The sequence below is a fragment of the Aedes albopictus genome, chromosome 1, assembly GCF_035046485.1.
Source record: "Aedes albopictus strain Foshan chromosome 1, AalbF5, whole genome shotgun sequence".
Lineage (NCBI taxonomy): Eukaryota > Metazoa > Arthropoda > Insecta > Diptera > Culicidae > Aedes > Aedes albopictus.
The window spans coordinates 273,673,109-273,692,084 of record NC_085136.1 but is presented as its reverse complement, the minus strand read 5'-3'; the positions used below and the strand labels follow the sequence as shown (position 1 = coordinate 273,692,084).

Below are 18,976 nucleotides of genomic sequence, written 5' to 3'. Positions count from 1 at the left end.
ATTAACTGAGAGCTTCCTCTGCCCATGACCATTTTGCATGTGTATATCGTGTGGCAGGCACGAAGATACTCTATGCCCAAGGAAGTCAAGGAAATTTCCTTTACGAAAAGATCCTGGACCGACCGGGAATCGAACCCGTCACCCTCAGCATGGTCATGCTGAATACCCGCGCGTTTACCGCCTCGGCTAAATGGGCCCCAAATGATTTCAGGAAAAAATGAATCATATACTTAACGTCAAAGATCAAGAAGTATTCTAAAGAAGGATAATACATTATAGTGCATTAATTTCTCTGGATATAATATGCAGACAAGTATGATTTGCTGAAAAGAGCCATTATCGGAATCCAAATTGCTTGTATCGATAAAGAACAGCCTATATACAAAAGCAGGAACATCCCCTTCCGGAAAAATCAAAGAGCAGGTTATTTCGAAAATAAGAGATCTAATAAATATAATGCACCACTAATAAGTTCGCCTTCTTTCCATTGAAGGCTGTTCTTTAATTTTTCTCCCGAGAGAAAATATATTTTTTCATATGAGCGAGTAATGGCGCTTAAGCCTAGGCACTAGGGCCAGGACACAGGGAGGACCAAGGACCAAGGGGTGACATTAACCTCCTTAGCATCGTCACCCCCACCGATATTCACCGTATTTTAATTTTGCTTTTCCATAAACTGAGCGGTTGGTACGAGATGTCCCCACTCATTGTCTTTATTGTTGAATTAAAAATGCTGCACAGTAGGCCTTCTTCTTCTTCTTTGTGGCTTGACGTTCGCATTGGAACTTGGCCTGCCTCTCTTCAACTTAGTGTTCTTAGAGCACTTCCACCTAGACTTCCACAGTTATTAATTGAAGGGCTTTCTTTGCATGCCATTGCATGAATTTGTACATTGTGTGGCAAGTACAATGATACACTATGCCCAAGGAGTCGAGAAAAGTTTTCCGACTGGAGCGGGAATCGAACCCGTTGTCTCCGGATGGGCGATCCATAGCCTTAACCACTAGGCTAACTGGAGACCCCCACAAGGCCTGGCCGCTTTAATGCTTGTAATGCATCTTCGATATTCTGCAATCATTAATAATGACAAGAAAAATGATGGAACTAGTCGATTTCATCATTTTCCAGGATTCTTTCAATGAATGGCTGTGTATGTGTAGACTAGACTAGACTAGAGAGAAAATATATTTCACATATGCTTTATGCCAAATGTCGTTTATGCCAAATGTCCTTTATGACAAATGGCGTTTATGCCAAACGTACCAGACCCAAAAAAGGTAATGTTTTATCTGAAAGAGCAACGCTTTCCAACGAGACCGTAGCCATGTTTTTTCTTCTATTCGATCCAGCAAGTTTCTACACCTGATGACATTCTGGCAGAGCTAGGAAAGGCTAGGGAATTCTCAACTAGTGACGCTAAAAAAGGGTTCTGGCACCTGGTCCTAAATGAAGCCAGTAGCAAACAGATTGTAACCTGTTTGCTGTTTGCAAACAGATTGTGTAACCTTACTTGTATGAGCCGAATCTTGGCGAAAATTTCATGTTTTATTGTCTTGTTAATGTCAGAAGGCTTCAAACAACTGAGAGGGTTACTCCGCTACCAAACCATTACAACCAAGCATTGCTGAAGGGCGTAGAGGATGGCCATCATAATTTTTATATTGAGATGTGGCATGGCCGTTAACCCTGTCCCATGGGCGCTGCCATCTTCGAAATATAAGATTTTTAGGGAGAAGTATTCAGGCGTCCGTGTGAGCAATACCGATCTTCGTGATCATGAAATTAGTGCCGCGTATTGTTTCAACCCCCCCTCCCCCTCTTTTACGATGGCGAGACCTGGGGCAACGGCCTACTACCGTTCAGGACCTCTTCCCGTTTTATAAAATACGGCCTCACACGGGTCGACTTGGAATTCAAAATGGCTTCCGAGTCTAAACGCAAAGGACACCTCGTCGTCCGAATCCGGACGGTTCCTGCGAACCTCCGACCATAATTACCCACACTGCAAAAACTGCAAACAAGAAACAATTATTTTATGTTTTACACACATATATTTTTGCAATTTGTCTGGACAAATGATGTTTATGGGTGACACACACGCTAACCTGAAACTACCCATCGACTAGGTCGATTCGACCCGGATTTTCATGTTGTTAGCAGTTGTCATAATCCGGGTAACCCGAAAACCCAGATTCGTTGAATTTGGGTAAAGATCTGGGTAATCGGCACTTTGTCACTTTTCAGCTAGAGAATATGGCAGCGGTCAGGATAACGCTGAAAACTATGAATGTTTTCGCGAAAAATATGCCGATAAATGACGGGAAAACAGTGGAATTATTCCGGGAACTGTTTTCCAGCATCAGGTAAGTGAACAGCACATGGAAATTAAGAGCTTTTTATTTAAAATCTAAATTGAAAATAAATTAACAAAATCAAGGCCCCGGAGGAGCTGGGTATCGCTTACCCAGATTTTGCCACCAACATCGGTAACCCAGATTTGAGTAAAGGTGCCTTTACTCAGTTTAGAGTAACTGCAGTTTTGCTCAGTCTGGGTCGCTTTGACACCAATCTGGGTAACTGAGGGTTAGCGTGCACATAACGAATTATTTTTTGGTATATATCGTTTTGATGTGGACCACACATAAAAACAATGCAGAATGACAAATAAAATCAAAGACCATTGGCGTAGCTAGGGGGGGTTCCAGGGGTGCCTGGCACCCCCTAGAACAAATTTGGCACCCCCTAGAATTTTTCCTTGACAGTCACCTAAAATTTAAAACTTTACACAATAATTCCAATATGTATTACCGTGTGCGCACCTAACTTTGCGCAGGTCCAAACATTGCGCATTCTTGTAAAATAACGAAACAATTAACTAAATGTCAACATATTTACCAGTTTAATCATTGCACTAGCATTGTGTAAACATAAACATTATTTGACAAATATTTAATTGCCATAAAATCTTTGTTTATGTTGAATAATAAACAAAAAATACACAAAAATGTCAAAATTTGCCTCGCCTTAACGCGGTTGCCAAGAAGTAACTCTACTAAAAATCAACATTTTCCTCGATAAAACTGTGCAACGATGATTAATTTTGCAGTTAATTGACAAAAAAAGGTGATATTCTAGTAATATCAATCACAGTTCGTAATAAACTTTTCAATTTAATTAGTAAATAGTGGTGCGCAATGTTTGGAACCATTATTTGCACTGTGTTCCTAATTTTTGCGCACTTTCAGTAAATGCATGTTGAACGTGATTACATAACTTATGAACCATTCAAATATTATGTAACACCAGTACTGATAATTTCAGGCCTGCCTCTCCACCATGTAGCAGATTTTGTATAGAAATTAGTAGAAAATTGTATGAACCGTAGCACTACGGCACTCTCCATCTGTCTACAATGAGACGTGATTTGTGAACAGTCCTTCATTTGGATTTTCCGGCGGTCAATGTTAGGGACGATTAAAATATGACGTCCACCCTTTTTTTTCGATTTTTAGAACCCCCTCTTTCCCTGGGCCACCCCGTCACGCTTCATAGTATGCCTAATACATTGCATATCACACTTTTTCAGACAACCCCAGCCCCTCCCCCCAAAGATGGACGTCATATTTAAATAACCCCTTATTGTTCCTATCTGTGACGGTCACTTCATTTATCAGGAAGCTTTTACCTTTGATCTTTAGCCACAGGAAACAACCCATCATGAAGTTAGGATTGTTCACACGGTGTAGGTGCCTAGTACGAACCGCAGACGAAATTAAGAACTCCGGAGGCCTCCGTTCCCCCTCCCTCGTAGGCCAAAGTATTTCAAGAATGATCAATTAAGGGCACACTACCTGATCTGAATAGCTTTAGTTTAAATAACATTAAATAATAGTATTTTGATTACTTTTTTGAGTAATTCATACCATGCGCAAAGTTAGGCACACTATGCGTAAAGTTAGGTACAATCGAAGATTTTGTGCGCAAAGTTAGGAACAAGGCAACGAAATAGTTTTTCTATTTTAAGTATTTTTTGATTAATATTATGATTTTTTTTATATTGCAGACTCAAAGAAGGATCATTAGTCTATCGTATGAGCATGTTGTTCATGATATATTTTGTTTGTTTGTATTTTTTTATAACGACTAGACATTTGATTTTTCTTAACTGCGCAAAGTTTGGTGCATACACGGTAATGGCACATTTGAACAAAACTTAAGCACACCAGGAATGTTGTACGTTTTGGCGTTTTGGATATTGGTGATACCAATCAACAGACTTCTCCCTGGATTCCTACAGAAATACCTCTCTTTAGGTTCCCTTTATGGATTCCTCCCGAAATTTTATCAATAAACTTCTCTTAGGATTCTCCAGGTCGTCCTGATGGGGTTGTACATACTAGAAATATCTGGAGAGATTGATCCAGCAATTTCTTCTAGGATTTCTTTGGAAATTTTTACTATGATATTTCTCGGAATTCTTCTAGGGATTCCTTTAAAAAATTCGATTGGGATTCCTAGTGGGATTATTCAAGACAACCTTCCAGGGATCCTTTCAGAAATACCAAAATCAGTCATCCAAGTAACAGTTCCTCCGGTGTTTCTTCCAGGAATTCCTTCAGAGATTTTATTCAGTGATTCTGCCAGAAATTTCTCATAGAATTCCTCCAGGAGCTTCTATTGGCCTTCCTCCGGGAATTGTGGATAGGATCCCTCAAGCAGTTTATTCTGCGATTTTTCCAGCAATTTCTCTTAGAATTCCTCCAGTGGGAATGGTAGTTTCAGGAATTCTACTAGGGAAGTTCTTTCGGAAATTGATGCGGATAATCTCCCTGGGATGTTTCTAAAAATCCCTTTGGTGATTCTTCCGGCGATTTCTTCAAGGATTTATTCAAAACTTCCTCCAGAGGTTCTTCCTGAAATTCCACAGGGGATTTCTCCAAGAAATTCTATTGACCTTCCTCCATGAACTCCTGCTGAAATTCTTCAAGCATTTTCCATTTGAACTGATTCTAGGATGTATCTAGAAATTACTACTATGATACCTCCCGGAATCCAGCTGGGATTCCTCAAGCAATTCCTGCGGTTCTTCCAACTATTCTTCCTAAAGAAATTTTAACTGTGGTACTTCAGAAATTATGCTACGGATTGTTCTAGAGGTTTGTCCTGGATTTTTGCCAAGATCGTTCCAGGCAAACTTCCTGGAATTCTTGCAGAACTTGCTTTGGTCGTTCCACCAGGGCTTTCTCCAAGAACTCATCCAGAAATTCCTCCAGAGATTTTATCGAAAGATTCCTCCAGAAATTTCTCATGGAATTCGTGCAGAAACTCCTTTTGGCCTTCCTCCAAGAGTAACTCAAACAATTCCTCCTTCGGTTCTTCCAGCAATTCCTCCAGAAATTCTTACTATGATACATCCTGAAATTCTTCTAGTGATTCCTATACGAATTTATGGAAAATTTTCCTGGTATTGCTTCAAAAATTCCTCCTGCGATTCCTTCAGGGCCAACTCTATAGATTCTTCAAGAACAAAGGTGGTACGGTCAAAATTAGGTCAATCAATTTTTGTCATAACTTTGGACTGCGTACACCAAAATAGCTGATTTTTGGACCAGTAATGGTGCATTATATGTAGCTAATGCCATAAAATTTTCATCAAAATCGGTTTAGTTTTTGCGGAGATATTGTTGAATCCTGAGATCTGCAATTTTAAAATTTTGTACAAAGAGGCTTCAAAAATAAGAACACATTTTCACTGTTTTATTTATAGAGCCAGAAATACTGAACCGAATTCAATGATTTTTTTTCTGTATATAAAGAATGCATGTCCAAATGTTGTGTAAAAAATTAATTCAATTTGATTTTGCCGTTTCAAAGTTATATTTGTTAAAGTGGCACCTTTGGAAGTATTCATACATAATTGATCATAGATCATATTTGTATAATAGTATTATACTGTAAAATTTTCATATGAATCGGAGCAGTATAAGTAGTTTTATAACCAAAAGTGTGCTCTAATGATCTTAAATTGTTAAAGATTTACTATGGAGCGCCTTTGTACAAAATTCTAAAAAGGCAGGTCGTTGGTTTTATCCATATATCAATCAATACTTAATGGATTTTGATGAAAATTTTATGGCATAAGCTACACATAATGTACCATCACCAAAAATCAGCTGTTTTAGTGTACGCAGTCTGACGTTATGAAAAAAATTGTATGATCAAATTTTGACCGTACCACCCTTTACCTACCGGTTCTTGCAGGGACTTCTGTAGGTACTCCAAGTATTTTTCCTTTGGATTCCCCTAGGAATTCTTGGTGGGGTTTCTCTAGAAATTCCAGTATAGTTTTCCCCTAGGATTTCAGCTGAGTTTTCTACAATGATACATCCCAGAATTCTTTTAGGGATATTCCCTGAGATTTCTTCAGAAGCTCTCCTGTGATTCCTTCAGGAATTTTTATCAAAGGATTCTCTCGTAAATTTCTCATGGAATTCCTCCAGGAGCTCCTCTTGGCCTTCCTCCAAGAATTTCAGCTGGATTTTACAAGCTATTCCTGCTGTGGTTCTTCCAGCAATTCTTCCTAGCAATCCTCCAGAAATTCTGGCTGTAATACCTCGAGGAATTCTTCTAAGGTTTCTTCTAAGAATTTCTGCAGGGATTTTTTCAATAACTTGCTGGGATTATTCAAGGCAATCTTCCTAGCAACCTTGCAGAAATACCTTCGGTGTTTCCTTCTGGAAATCATATTTCTTTTTTCATGGGATTTCTCCAAATATTTCTCATTGGATTCCTCCCGGAACTCCTCTAGACTTTCATCCAGGAGCTCCTCCTGGGATTCCATAAGCTTCTAATGGTTCGGGAATGCCTCCTAGGTCTCCGCCAGAAATTCTTACTGTGATACCTGCAGAAATCCATCTAGGGATTCCTTCTAGAATTCTCGTTTGGATTCTTCTAGGCAGTTTTCATAGGATGCCTTTAATTCCAGAAATGCCTTTGATTCTTCCAGGATTTTTTCTAAAGACTGATCCAGGAATTGCTCTAGAGTTTATAATTCATGGATTACTCTAGAAATTATTCATGGTATTACTCCTGGAGCTCCTCTTGGCCTTCTTCAAGGAATTCCAGCTGAAGGAATACCAATAGAAATCTCAAGAGGAATCCCTAAACGAATTTCGGAAATACTTGGAATTTCCAGAGAATTCCTAAGAGATATTACTAGAAGACAAATCTCTAGTGAAAGCCCATAGGAAAGAATGTACGGGAAAACTTGTAATTCATTAGAAGGCACAGAATTTTGCTAATTGACAAATTGCGAGATGAATTTGTAAAAAAAATCGCTTTCTGGTGGGATTCGAATCCATGACTCTGTATTCGCTAGACTGAAGTATGGCAAATCCTTAGGCATGGTTGTCTTTTTTTTTTGAAAACTTCTGCAATAGTTTCATTCAAGCCTAACTTTACCGAACACCGTATATAACATATGTAAACAAAAAAGATTTTCACATGAGGCGCTGAATTTCGTTAGGCACTGCTTGTGTCAATGACATTTGGGGATGATTTGTGTAAAAATCAACATAATTTTCACGTTTTTTAAATGCTCAATATATGAGTTGCTATGGGAACAGAGAACATCCCCTTCTATTTTCTCAGTTCATGGATTTAGTTGGATACGGTGTTTGGTAAAGCTGGCTTGCATTGTAATTTAATCAGAAATTTCTCCAGATTTTTTTCTGGATCTTAAATTATTTCAGCAGATTCTTTTCCAGTTATTTTGCAAATTTCGCAGGCAATTTTATCGTGATTACTTTCGTAATTCTTTATGATTTAATTGTATTTATATTTATTGCTTCTGAAAATTGCTGAATTGGAAATGCAGAAATTCTCACCTGGGCTTGCTCAAAGAAAATCCTACGAAGTTGACGAAAAATTTCCTGAAAAATTCGCAAATAAATTACCGGAAAAATTCTCATCAAAATTACCTTAGAACTTTCAACTTAGTCGTTAAAATATAACATTGACATAAAAAATTTCAAAGAAATTCTCAAAGAACTTTCCGAAATCATCAAAGAGATTTCTGAAGAAAATTTAGAAAGAATTCCAAGAGTAATTGTCGAAGAATCACCGTGATAGAATTTAAAAAAAAATCGCCAAAGATTTTTTTTAAATAAATTCTTGCAGGAAATCTCTAAGAAATTTGCCGAATCATTTTCCAAAGAATTACCGAAGAAATCCCCAAAGTAATCGAAGTTTCCGAAATTTCTAAATGAATTGCTAATGAAATTCCCAAATAAATTTTCAATGCTAGTAACATCGGATTTGCCAAAGGTATTCCGAAATCATCTATTGCAGGAATCTCTCACATAATTAGTGAAGAAATTTAAAAGAAGTTGTCTAAAGAATTTTCATTGAAATCATATAAGAATTTCCGAAGGACTTTTCGAAGGAATTGGATAATGGAAGCCCAAAAAATCGGAAAAAAAATCACAAAAAAATAATGGCTTGCCGAAGACACTAAAAAAATGCGAGGAAGTTCCCAGTCACTGTCGAATGAATTACCGAAGGCTTCACCAAAAAATTCCCAAAAGAGTTGCCTGAAGAGTAATTTGAGAAATAAAAAAAACAAACATCAATAGGATTGCGACATTAAATAAACAATGTTTGAAAAACTACTAAAAAGTTGGCGAAGAACTCCCGAGAAAACATTTCAAATGATTTTCCAATGAAATAAAAAAGCCAAATGAACTCCTAATGGATTCGGCGAAAAAATTTCCTAGGTAATTGCAGATAAATTTTCAAAAGATGCGTGAAAGATGTTTAGTATAAAATCCCAAACATAACACCAAATACATTCTTAAAGAAATTTCCGAAGGAGATCTAAAGATATGACCGGAGAAATTTACCAAATCCAAGGGAATTACTGAGATATTTACAAAAGAAGTCTTAATTGAAATAAATTGCAAAGCAACTTCTAACCAAATTTCCGGGAATATTCCCTGAGGAATTGGGTTGTTAAGTGAATAAAATATTGCTATTTTTATATCCTAATCGATAGATCTCATTTTTATGAGTATAACGTGATATTATTGCGATCCAATTTCTTGGTTTTGATGGTTAAATAAACAATTCCTGGCCACCAAAAATTATGAAATTTTGGATTTCAACTTATTTGTGAACGGAGAATCTGATTATGAAATAATCTGAATAACCCTAAAGAACCCAACTACCGAAAGAATGTTTCGACGAAAACACAAATTTCTTATATTATACGTACAAACCAGACTTGATTATCCGAAATTTACGAAGCAGAAGTTATGACTGATTACTACAATGTTGTTTTTACGTAAATCAGATTCCCGAAGAAAAAAATCGAAGTTCCCTTACACCAAATTCCGGCTTTTAACTGGATGGATAATATGTTCGTGAAGCTTAATGGAACTCATTATAATCGACTCCAAATTTTGTAGGGTTAAGAATCATAGTCACAATTTCTCCGTAAAAGTAAAAGTTGCCCACGTGGTAGTGTTCAACTAATGAAACAAAACGTTAATGGCGACATTAATGTTGAGGTCAAACCAAAAATGCAAATATGTATCCTGATATTGCTATTTTAGGTATTTATAACTCTTGAAAACTATTTTTGTAAGAGTTGTTATCATGCAATTAACCAAAGAGGATGTCACGATGAATACTAGTTACACGCAAATTTGAGAATATTTTATAGTTTCTGAGATTTACACTTCTAAAAGTTGCTCTGAAAAATATTCTTACGGACCTGATTTTTTCCAATCCACAAAACAAAAGGGTATTCGTCATGATTGTTGAGTTCAAACTGAACTGAAAATACAAATTCCATGTATTATACGCAATCAAGTTATCAAGTCTTCAAGCTTCACATGGCGGGGAAAGTGTTAAGTCAGTACAACGGTTGGGATTATCAAAAAAAAAAAGAACTGTTCCTTAAAATATAGAGCATTTAAATTTGCTGGCTATTTTTTGCCGCGACGCAGTATATCATTATACTAAGAAATTGAGGGTAGATCGATATTTGCTTCTACAAAAAAAAAAAAGTAAAACAACCTGGAAACTACTGAAACTGGCACCCTCTAGGCACCCCCTAGGAAAAAATCCTAGATACGCCAATGTCAAAGACATTACTTGTATATTTAATGGATGTGCTCAAATGGTTTTTATAGTAGAGAATACAAGTTTATCGGGGATTAATGTTACAAGTTTGATTTAAAAAGCTTTTAACATCCTAGCTTTTAACATGGATTTAAAATACAGCAATCAGCTCATTTGGAAAGAGTCAAACACCGTATTGTATTCAAAAGTTGATCGGTTGACCACTAATTAGTAACCAATCGATCAACTTTTCAATTCCAAACCAAGTTTCTGATGATGTTTTAAAGTTGTTCTCCTGAGAATTTTCGAGTTTCCATAGATTTTCCAATTTCATGCTATTGCCAAGCCAACCACTATTTCATGCTCCAAAGAATAGGGTCGAGATGATTTCAGAAGAAATTACTCCACTACGAACTGCAACTCCTGCAGCACATTATTCTGTAAACGTGTTTTAATCGCCATCTTTTCACTTTGAGCATCGCCGGCGGCTGACACAGACACTGATGCAAACACGGTTTCGCTATACATTGTTATTATGTGTGTACACACATATTTTTTTGCTATGGGTGATCACACATACCAATGATTTGTGAAACTAATTAAAAGAATAAACGATAATCATGTTAGTTATATTTTGGGTAATAAAATATATGTGTGAGAAGGTCGATTGGATCGATGTGTAATTTCACATAAAATAAATATTTGCAGTTTTTGCAGTGTGGGTGCACGATCAACTCCAAGCGTTCACTGAAGAAACTTGAGGTTGTAACTACTCGCAGATACCGTTGACTTGAGGAGAGGGTCACAGCACAGAAGTGACCCTTCCCAGCAGCTAACGAGGCTCTGTATTTACCCTCAATCGCAGGGTCGGCACGTTCATCCTTTCTATTTCGCGGACTCATGAAAACACTTGAGCTTGCTTTTTCACACTCCTGTTTATTAAGTTTTAGTGCACTTACGATTTGTTACAGTTAGTTTTATAGAGCAATTATTTGTACCGAAAAGCGTAAATTTGTTCAAGTGTTAAACAAACATCGAAGGAAAACAATTTCTAGGCATCCCTAAGTTGTTTGAAAAGCGAAGCAAAGGAAAAATTTTCTTGAAATCGTCGTGACGTGTCGTGCCAGCAAAAGACTTCCACCAAAAACGAACGAGCACCACAAGTGGCAAAGCCTCGACAACGAGCGGACATAGTGGGTGATAGTGCGCAGAAAACGAATCTCCAAAGTCGGGCCGGAACGAGATTGACCATAGAGATTACGCTAGCGCAGATCCGGTTTCTTCAGTGCAAAAACCCGCGTCACAACATTCCGCACGTGTCAGGAGCTGTCGAGAGAACAGTCGCCCAATCCGCTGCGCCTGGACTGTCAACGTAACGATTTGCGGCCAACATCGCTTTTCTGTAAGTTCAGAATCATCTACCAATGTTCATTTGATGATATCCGATTTGTAAGGCCGATGACATAGTAAGGCGGCGCGTGAAGCGATGCGCAACGCGTTTGTCGATCAGCTTTCATACACGCGTCAAGCAACGCGAAGCATGACAAAGTGACGCGCCTTGTGACGCGTATCCATAGCAAAAATACCGATGCCCAGCACCATAATCACAACCATCAGCATAATGAGAACTCTCAAACTACGACCAAACTCACACCTGACTCAACCCCGTCATGACGAATTCACTCAAACAGCACACACCACACACCAGGCGCACAGAATCATGAGACGGTCCTAGCAATCATAAGTTCCCCGTACAGCAACTTGTGCATGCACGCGCGTGAAAGCACTCGACGGAATGGTTTGACGCAGCTGCCGACGCTGTGATTCGCGTTCACTCTGACTGGTCAACGCGTCTCACCATGCGTTTTTCACTGGCGCTTACAAAAACTGTTCGAACGCAAACGCGTCGCACTGCGCTTCGCTTCACGCAACTCTCTACTATGTCACCGCCGTAACAACAGGGAGCGTATTGACCAGACTGTCCAGGAGACGGACCGCAGCACTCTGACACGAGTGATTGAGCACGATCGGGCATCCTTGCATAAAGGCACTGTAATGCCGTTTTTCTTTATTATCCAGTTCCAACCTGGGTTGGAACTGGATGAGATCACAGTTTCAACACCAACCCGACTTCGGTTTCGCTTGTACTAAAGTTTGTTTGACGTTGTTTGTTTACACATTTTCCACCAATCCAGTTCCAACCCAGGTTAAAAAAGAAAAACGGCATAAGTGAAGCAAAAGGCACTATAGGCTTGACACTAATTGGCGTGCTTTTCAGGAATCTAAACCACCTGCGAATAAGCTCCAGATCGAGCTACTCGGCAACGGAGAGAGTGTGTCGCACCAAACAAGCCCCTCTACAGGGTAGGGAAATTATTCACAGCAGGAATAAACAGCACTTAACCTAAACGTCCCCACAGGGTTTTGTTTACCATCTTCACAGCGCACATAGAGGGAACCTCGGAGGGAGCTCCGCACGTCAGAGGCGTTCCCGTCTCTACCCTCGTCCGTCTGGAACCAATCCGCACCAAATCGTCGGCCACGCACGGAAACCACGAGCAAGAAGGCGCGAGCAATCCGGCACAACCAAGCGCGATCGCATCGGCAAATCACGTCACCCGCCGAGCCTTCTGGAATTCCCCAGACGGAGGTCACGCGACGGCCATCGAAAGAGGCAGCTGGGAGTGTCAACGGCCTCGGTGATTCGAGGTGACAGAGGCCCGCCACCTGATGAGAACGATGGCGGAGTGCAGGCTGGCCGGCACGTCGCGGCAAGGCCCCCATTAGGGAGGATCGATGATACACGGTTGCTGGTGCAATCCTAATTTTCGGTGAGCTACGAATACCCTAAGTTAAGCTATATGAACTAGAGCAATAAAGCAACTTTGTTATGACAAATTGAGTTCGGGCTGCAGTTTGTTGTTTCTGTCATTCTCGCATCCCTAATTGACGGGAAAGAGATTTTTGAGTAACAGATTTTCTAGCTATTTACCTTCTTCACCCTACATCTTTCCACCCACTTTCTTAATCTAATCTGACCTTCTTCCATCTTGGGGCTCCTACCCTCTTGCTGCCATCTTCGATCGTTCCACGCTCCGTCTTCTTCTCGGGCCACGGTCCAAATGCGACCTTTACCGCCTAAATGAACCGGGAGTTCTTCAACTTTCGGAGAACGAGTCTGCATTGGTCTTCGGCCGGGTGTAGTGAATGGTCGGAACATCACCTGCCCAAGTTTACGTCGGATGCCGCCACGGTGGAGGGTGGCCCATTTTGAGGCTAGGGTTCACCTCGGTAGTTATGGTAAAACCACGGTAAAACTACGGGGTTCTGTGTCCTCCCTGGACACTCTTGATCCTAGTTTCGGCTCAACGAACAGCGAGCACTTCTAACTAAGCTGTTGGGGAATATTTGGGTAAATGGCCGATCTTATGGTCACGATCCGTCTAGGATCTATATTCATGTCATGGTCTCCATTTGCTACCAACGGCCACTATTATTCGCTTGACAGGCAGAGTCCTCTAGTGGGAGATCTTGCAGAATATCGGTAGCTGCATTTATAGGCTGCGTTCTTATCGGGTAACCAGCAAACACAAAGTGGAAACACACAACACAAACACTTTCCTAAATTTTATTCAACAAACTGACGAATACCACTGTAGACCGCGACAAAATCTCAAAAACCTGCTGAAGGGATATTACGAACCGTTACAGGGTCGTGATCGACGATGTGCTAAAATTCGGTAGCCATGTGGAATATGTCTACAGTCCCTCTGGAGCCGACCTACTGATACTGATACTTGGCAAGAGTCTCGAGCAAGCGTGAAGAAACGTGAAACGACTTGAGAGCACCCGCAGGTTGATGTACCTTAGGGTCGTCAGTGCATATCGCATGGTCTTAAAGGACGCGGTATGTGAGCTAGCAGGCATGATGCTCATTGGATTAGTGGTGGTAGAGGATGAAGAGTGTTTCGAGCGACGCGGCATAACATCGTCAGTGTTGAAATGGCAGAGGGAATGGGATTCCTCCAGCAAGGGTAGATAGATACACAGTACAGGTTCATACCGAGCGTGTCTAACTGGACGAGCAGAGTCCCATGGCGAGGTGAACTTCTTGGCCCTATTTCTATCGGCCTATGGGGGCTTTGTTGAATGGTAGGTACATCCTTGGAGGTGCATCACACAGCTCAGTGGAGATCTAGGTATCAACTGGTAGGTAAATGACACATTCTACCGTGACGTTACAACGTTTTGACGCATTCGTAGTCAGATTTTCCACTATAACTCATGAAAACGAGCGTAAACCTCAAAATATTTTTTCATATTCGGATTCCTTGTAAAATTTCCGATATGTTTGACCTGTTTAATATTTAGTTTTCATTAGAAAAACTTATTTTGAATGGGTATTTGTAGCGTGACGTTACAACGCGCTAAAATTCGACCCCTTCTACCGCGCAACCAACATCTTGAAAAATTTGCTCGGATTTTTATTTTCAACTGAAAATTTCTCCCACCATTGAAATTTACTGGTTTGTTCTTCAATGCAGTGAAATAAAACATTTGCATTTCAGATTCGTTTTTGGATAATCGACTTTTACATTTCGTGACGTTACAACGCCCGTTCAGTTTCAAACAGGGTTCTGCTCGCGTTGTAACGTCACGAAAATGCACATCATTTTATAATCAGAATAATCAGCCAAAATTGCCCGAATTTGTGAATATATTCACTGCTCCAAGAGCAACTTTATTCTATTGAAAATCCGTTTTGTGATAAATGGGTCGGAGGGCCAAGTTATTGCTATCAGCAGTATGAAAACTCCTTCATGAAAGTTAATGGTACCCATCTTCGGCCTAGTACCACCCATATTCATCTAATATTGTCCCAAAGACTAAACCGTTGATATTCATTACTTCGCACCGCCAGATATTTAGATTGTGCAGCATAAAACTAATCACGCCGTCGAATTAAACATTTTTTCAATAGTTAATGCAATGTCATTGATTCAATTAAAAACGCTTAAAGATGTGCGAGCAGTTATTGAACCAAAGACATACCTGAGGATCTGCATACCACTTAGGGGCATCAATTTCTGTGATTCTAGAGACAAATAGACCTAATTCTGACAAAAAAATCCATCCTATATATGTCAGAGTTATAATTACTTAGAGAGTTAGTGTCTTTGGCAAAGTTGTTTGATAAGTCAAAAACTTACAGCTGATTTACTATTGGATATGAGATTCAGACACACTGGGCGACGCTAATTAAAAGTATACAATAGTTTAGAATTTCTCAAAAAGTTTTCAACAAATTTTGACTAGTTGAGAAACTTTTTTTTGGCAAAATCTTTGGGAACTTTATAAGAAGTTACAACATGTTGAATATTTTTTGAATAAATATAAAATGCATGATTTTTCAAAATTTCAACTACCACTAGTCAGTTAGAAACTTGAACCAAACGGCTTTTAAACTGAAAATTCTTTACAAGATAAACAACTTTTCCAAAAACATCAACATTCTAAAAGTCTAAAGTCTAAGTAATTAGAGCCCTGAGATTTATGAGTTTCTATTTCGTAGGTGTTACCGTGTATGCACCAAACTTTGCGCAGTTAAGAAAAATCAAATTTCTAGTCGTTATAAAACATACAAACAAACAAAATATATAATGAACAACATGCCCATACGATAGACATATGATCCTTCTTTGAATCTGCAATAGAGAAAAAATCGTAATATTAATTAAAAAATACTTAAAATAGAAAAACTATTTCATTGCCTTGTTCCTAACTTTGCGCACAAAATCTTCGATTGTTCCTAACTTTGTGCATGGTGTGCCTAACTTTGCGCATGCTATGAATTGCTCAAAAAAGCCATCAAACATACTGTTATTTAATGTTTTTTTCCGTTAAAATAAAGTTATTCAGGTAGTGTGCCCTTAAATGATCTTTGTTGAAATACTTTGTCCTAGGAGGGAGGGGAACGGAGGCCTCCGGAGTTCTTGAATTCGTCTGCGGTTCGTACTAGACATTGACCGTGTGAACAATCCTAACTTCATAAGGGGTTTTCCAATGGCTAAAGATCAAAGGTAAAAGCTTCCTGATAAATTAAATGACCGTTACGGATAGGAACAATAAGGGGTCATTAAAATATGACGTCCATCTTTGAGGGGAGGGAGTTGGGGTTGCCTGAAAAAAGTGTGATATGCCATGTATTAGGTAGGGTGGGGCGGGGCAAGATGGGTCGCGGGGCAAGATGGGTCAGTGCCATTTTCGGGCGCATTACTTATGTTTTGGTTATGTTAATAATTTTGTTAGATGACCAGCATGAATATACAAAAGTTTGGAGCATTGATTGAAAAATGATTCACTCTCATTGGAATTAAAAAATAAAATGGTTTTTAGCCATTTTTCTTATGCGATACATTCCATATAATCCCCATATGAACGGCCGCGGGGCAAGATGGGTCACCTTCAATTTTGAACGTATTTTTGGAGCATTTCAAAGTTATTTATTTTTTATTACAAGACTATCTCATAAATGACTTCAATCAAACGGAATGAACGCTCAAAATTATAACATAAAATTATGATAATTTTTTAGTGAAAACATCGATTTTCAAGTCGCCTTAGGACCACTCAAATCGTAAAGTTTTTTATATTCCAAATAAATTTATAAAATGTTCACTAATAGCTCTTGTTTACTCAGTATGGATATGGAGCATATATGAATGCCGAACAAATCTCATATTTTGACGTTTTTCGTTGAGAAAATGTGAATTACTTAAAAGGTGACCCATCTTGCCCCGCACTTTTTTCACGGTGCAAAATCGATCACTTTTTAAAATTGCTTGTTTAACGTCATATTTTGTATTTAATTAACTTTTTATCGACTTTTAGCATAGCTAACTAGTGTAATAAAGAGTAGCGGACGAATACAAACCAATACGATTTGTATTTACAAAGTTATGGTGATCCATCCTTAGGTGACCCATCTTGCCCCGCCCCACCCTATACTATCAAGCGTGACGGAGGGGCCAGGGGAGGAGGAGGAGTCCATCTTTGAGGGGAGCAAGTTCTAAAATCCTAAAAAAATGTGGATGTCATATTTGAATAGTCCCTAACATTGACCGCTGGAAAAGCCAAATAAAGGACTGTTTACAAATTACGTCACTGTTGAAAGGCAGGCACTCTCCATGCCTGCCATAGTGCAACGGTTCATACATTTTTCTACTAATTTCTATACAAAATCTGCTACATGGTGGAGACGGAGGCCTGAAATTGTCAGTACTAGTGTTACATAATATTTAAATGGTTCATAAGGCATGTATTCACGTTGCACATGCATTTACTGAATGTGCGCAAACATTAGGAACACAGTGCAAATAATGGTTCCAAACATTGCGCACCACTATTTACTAATGAAATTGAAAAAAATATCATGGACTGTGATTGATATTACTAAAATATCACCTTTTCTGTCTATTAACGGCAAAATTAATCATCGTTGCACAGTTTTATCGAGGAAAATGTTGATTTTTAGTAGAGTTACTTCTTGGCAACCGTGTTAAGGCGAGGCAAATTTTGACATTTTTGTGTATTTTTTGTTTATTTTTCAACATAAACAAAGATTTCATGGCAATTAAATATTCGTCAAATAATGTTTATATTTACACAATGCTAGTGCAATTATTAAACTGGTGAAAATGTTGACAGTTAGTTATTTTTTTCGTTATTTTACAAGAATGCGCAAAGTTTGGACCTGCGCAAAGTTAGGTGCGCACACGGTACGTCTGTTTGTCGGCGATTCTTGTTATATCAAAAATAGATGTAACACTGACGTAATATCCATCCCATATATTTCAAGATCCTAACTAACTGGTGCCCTCGAAAAAAATGTTTGGCTGGTCAAGAACTTTCAATTGATGGGCCGTATGATTTCAAATCCTTCCACTAGGAGGCGCTAGAGGACATACACATTTTTAGTTTTACTTATCTCAGGATCGTGATTAATTGGAAAGATGGTTGCTTCATTAAATTTGTTCGGTAGATCAAGGACTTTCAGTTTAATTGCCGTATGGTATTAATTTCTGCCACAAAGTGATGGTAGTTGCAAATTGTCAAAAGCATGCCAATTTTATTAATTACCCAAAACACATTCAACAAGCCGTAACTTTTTATAAAATATATAAAAAATTCTCAAAATTTGACTGATAGTTCCTGATCTTGTTATCTGTAATTTCTACAATTTTGGACTTGATTGGTTAGCTCTACACAAAGATGGAGCGCTTTAAGCAGAACCATATTTTTGACTGTTGTTCTATTAACTCTTATATCTAAGGAATAAGTGAATCAAATCAAATTAAATTTTGAAAGTTAAGAATTATATATTGATCTTTGATTACAATTTGATTTGAATACAATATGTCCAAAGTAAAAAAAGTTCCAGCTTGTAGAATACTTTTCAAGAAATTCTAATCCCTTTCCTGCTTTTGCAAAAGGGAAACTAACGTCTTCTAGTGGCAAAAACTCGCATCTATTGGTAAATCAACTGCAAGTCCTTTACTTACCAAACAACTTTGCCGCAGAAATCGTATTTCTATGTAATAGGGATCCTGAGATGTATGAAATTCAAAATTTGTAAGTTCTCTAGCGCCGCCTGTTGGTGGAAGTTTAAATCAAACTATCCATCAACTGTAAGTCTTTCACCAACTTAATAACTTTGTAATGTTGGCCACTGATATCACAGAAATTTTCGGTTTGAGGTGTATTTGATTACGATTGAAAAAATATTCAATATCGTAGTACAATTACAAACACCAAACACCATCTCCCCCGTCCTTCAAGTCTACGTAGTTTATGA

At 38.6% G+C, this 18,976-nt stretch overlaps 1 long non-coding RNA gene across 2 annotated transcripts; it reads left to right on the top strand.

The window, feature by feature from the left end:
• Window positions 1-6: 6 nt before the first annotated feature.
• Window positions 7-17,901, top strand: LOC115259585 (uncharacterized). 2 transcript variants are annotated; one of them, XR_003894152.2, is made up of 4 exons: window positions 7-11,524; window positions 12,084-12,174; window positions 12,401-12,486; window positions 12,543-17,901. It is a non-coding gene; the product is annotated as an uncharacterized LOC115259585 (long non-coding RNA). The 2 variants fall into 2 exon arrangements; XR_009996511.1 differs by having other exon boundaries at window positions 12,401-17,901.
• Window positions 17,902-18,976: the final 1,075 nt, after the last annotated feature.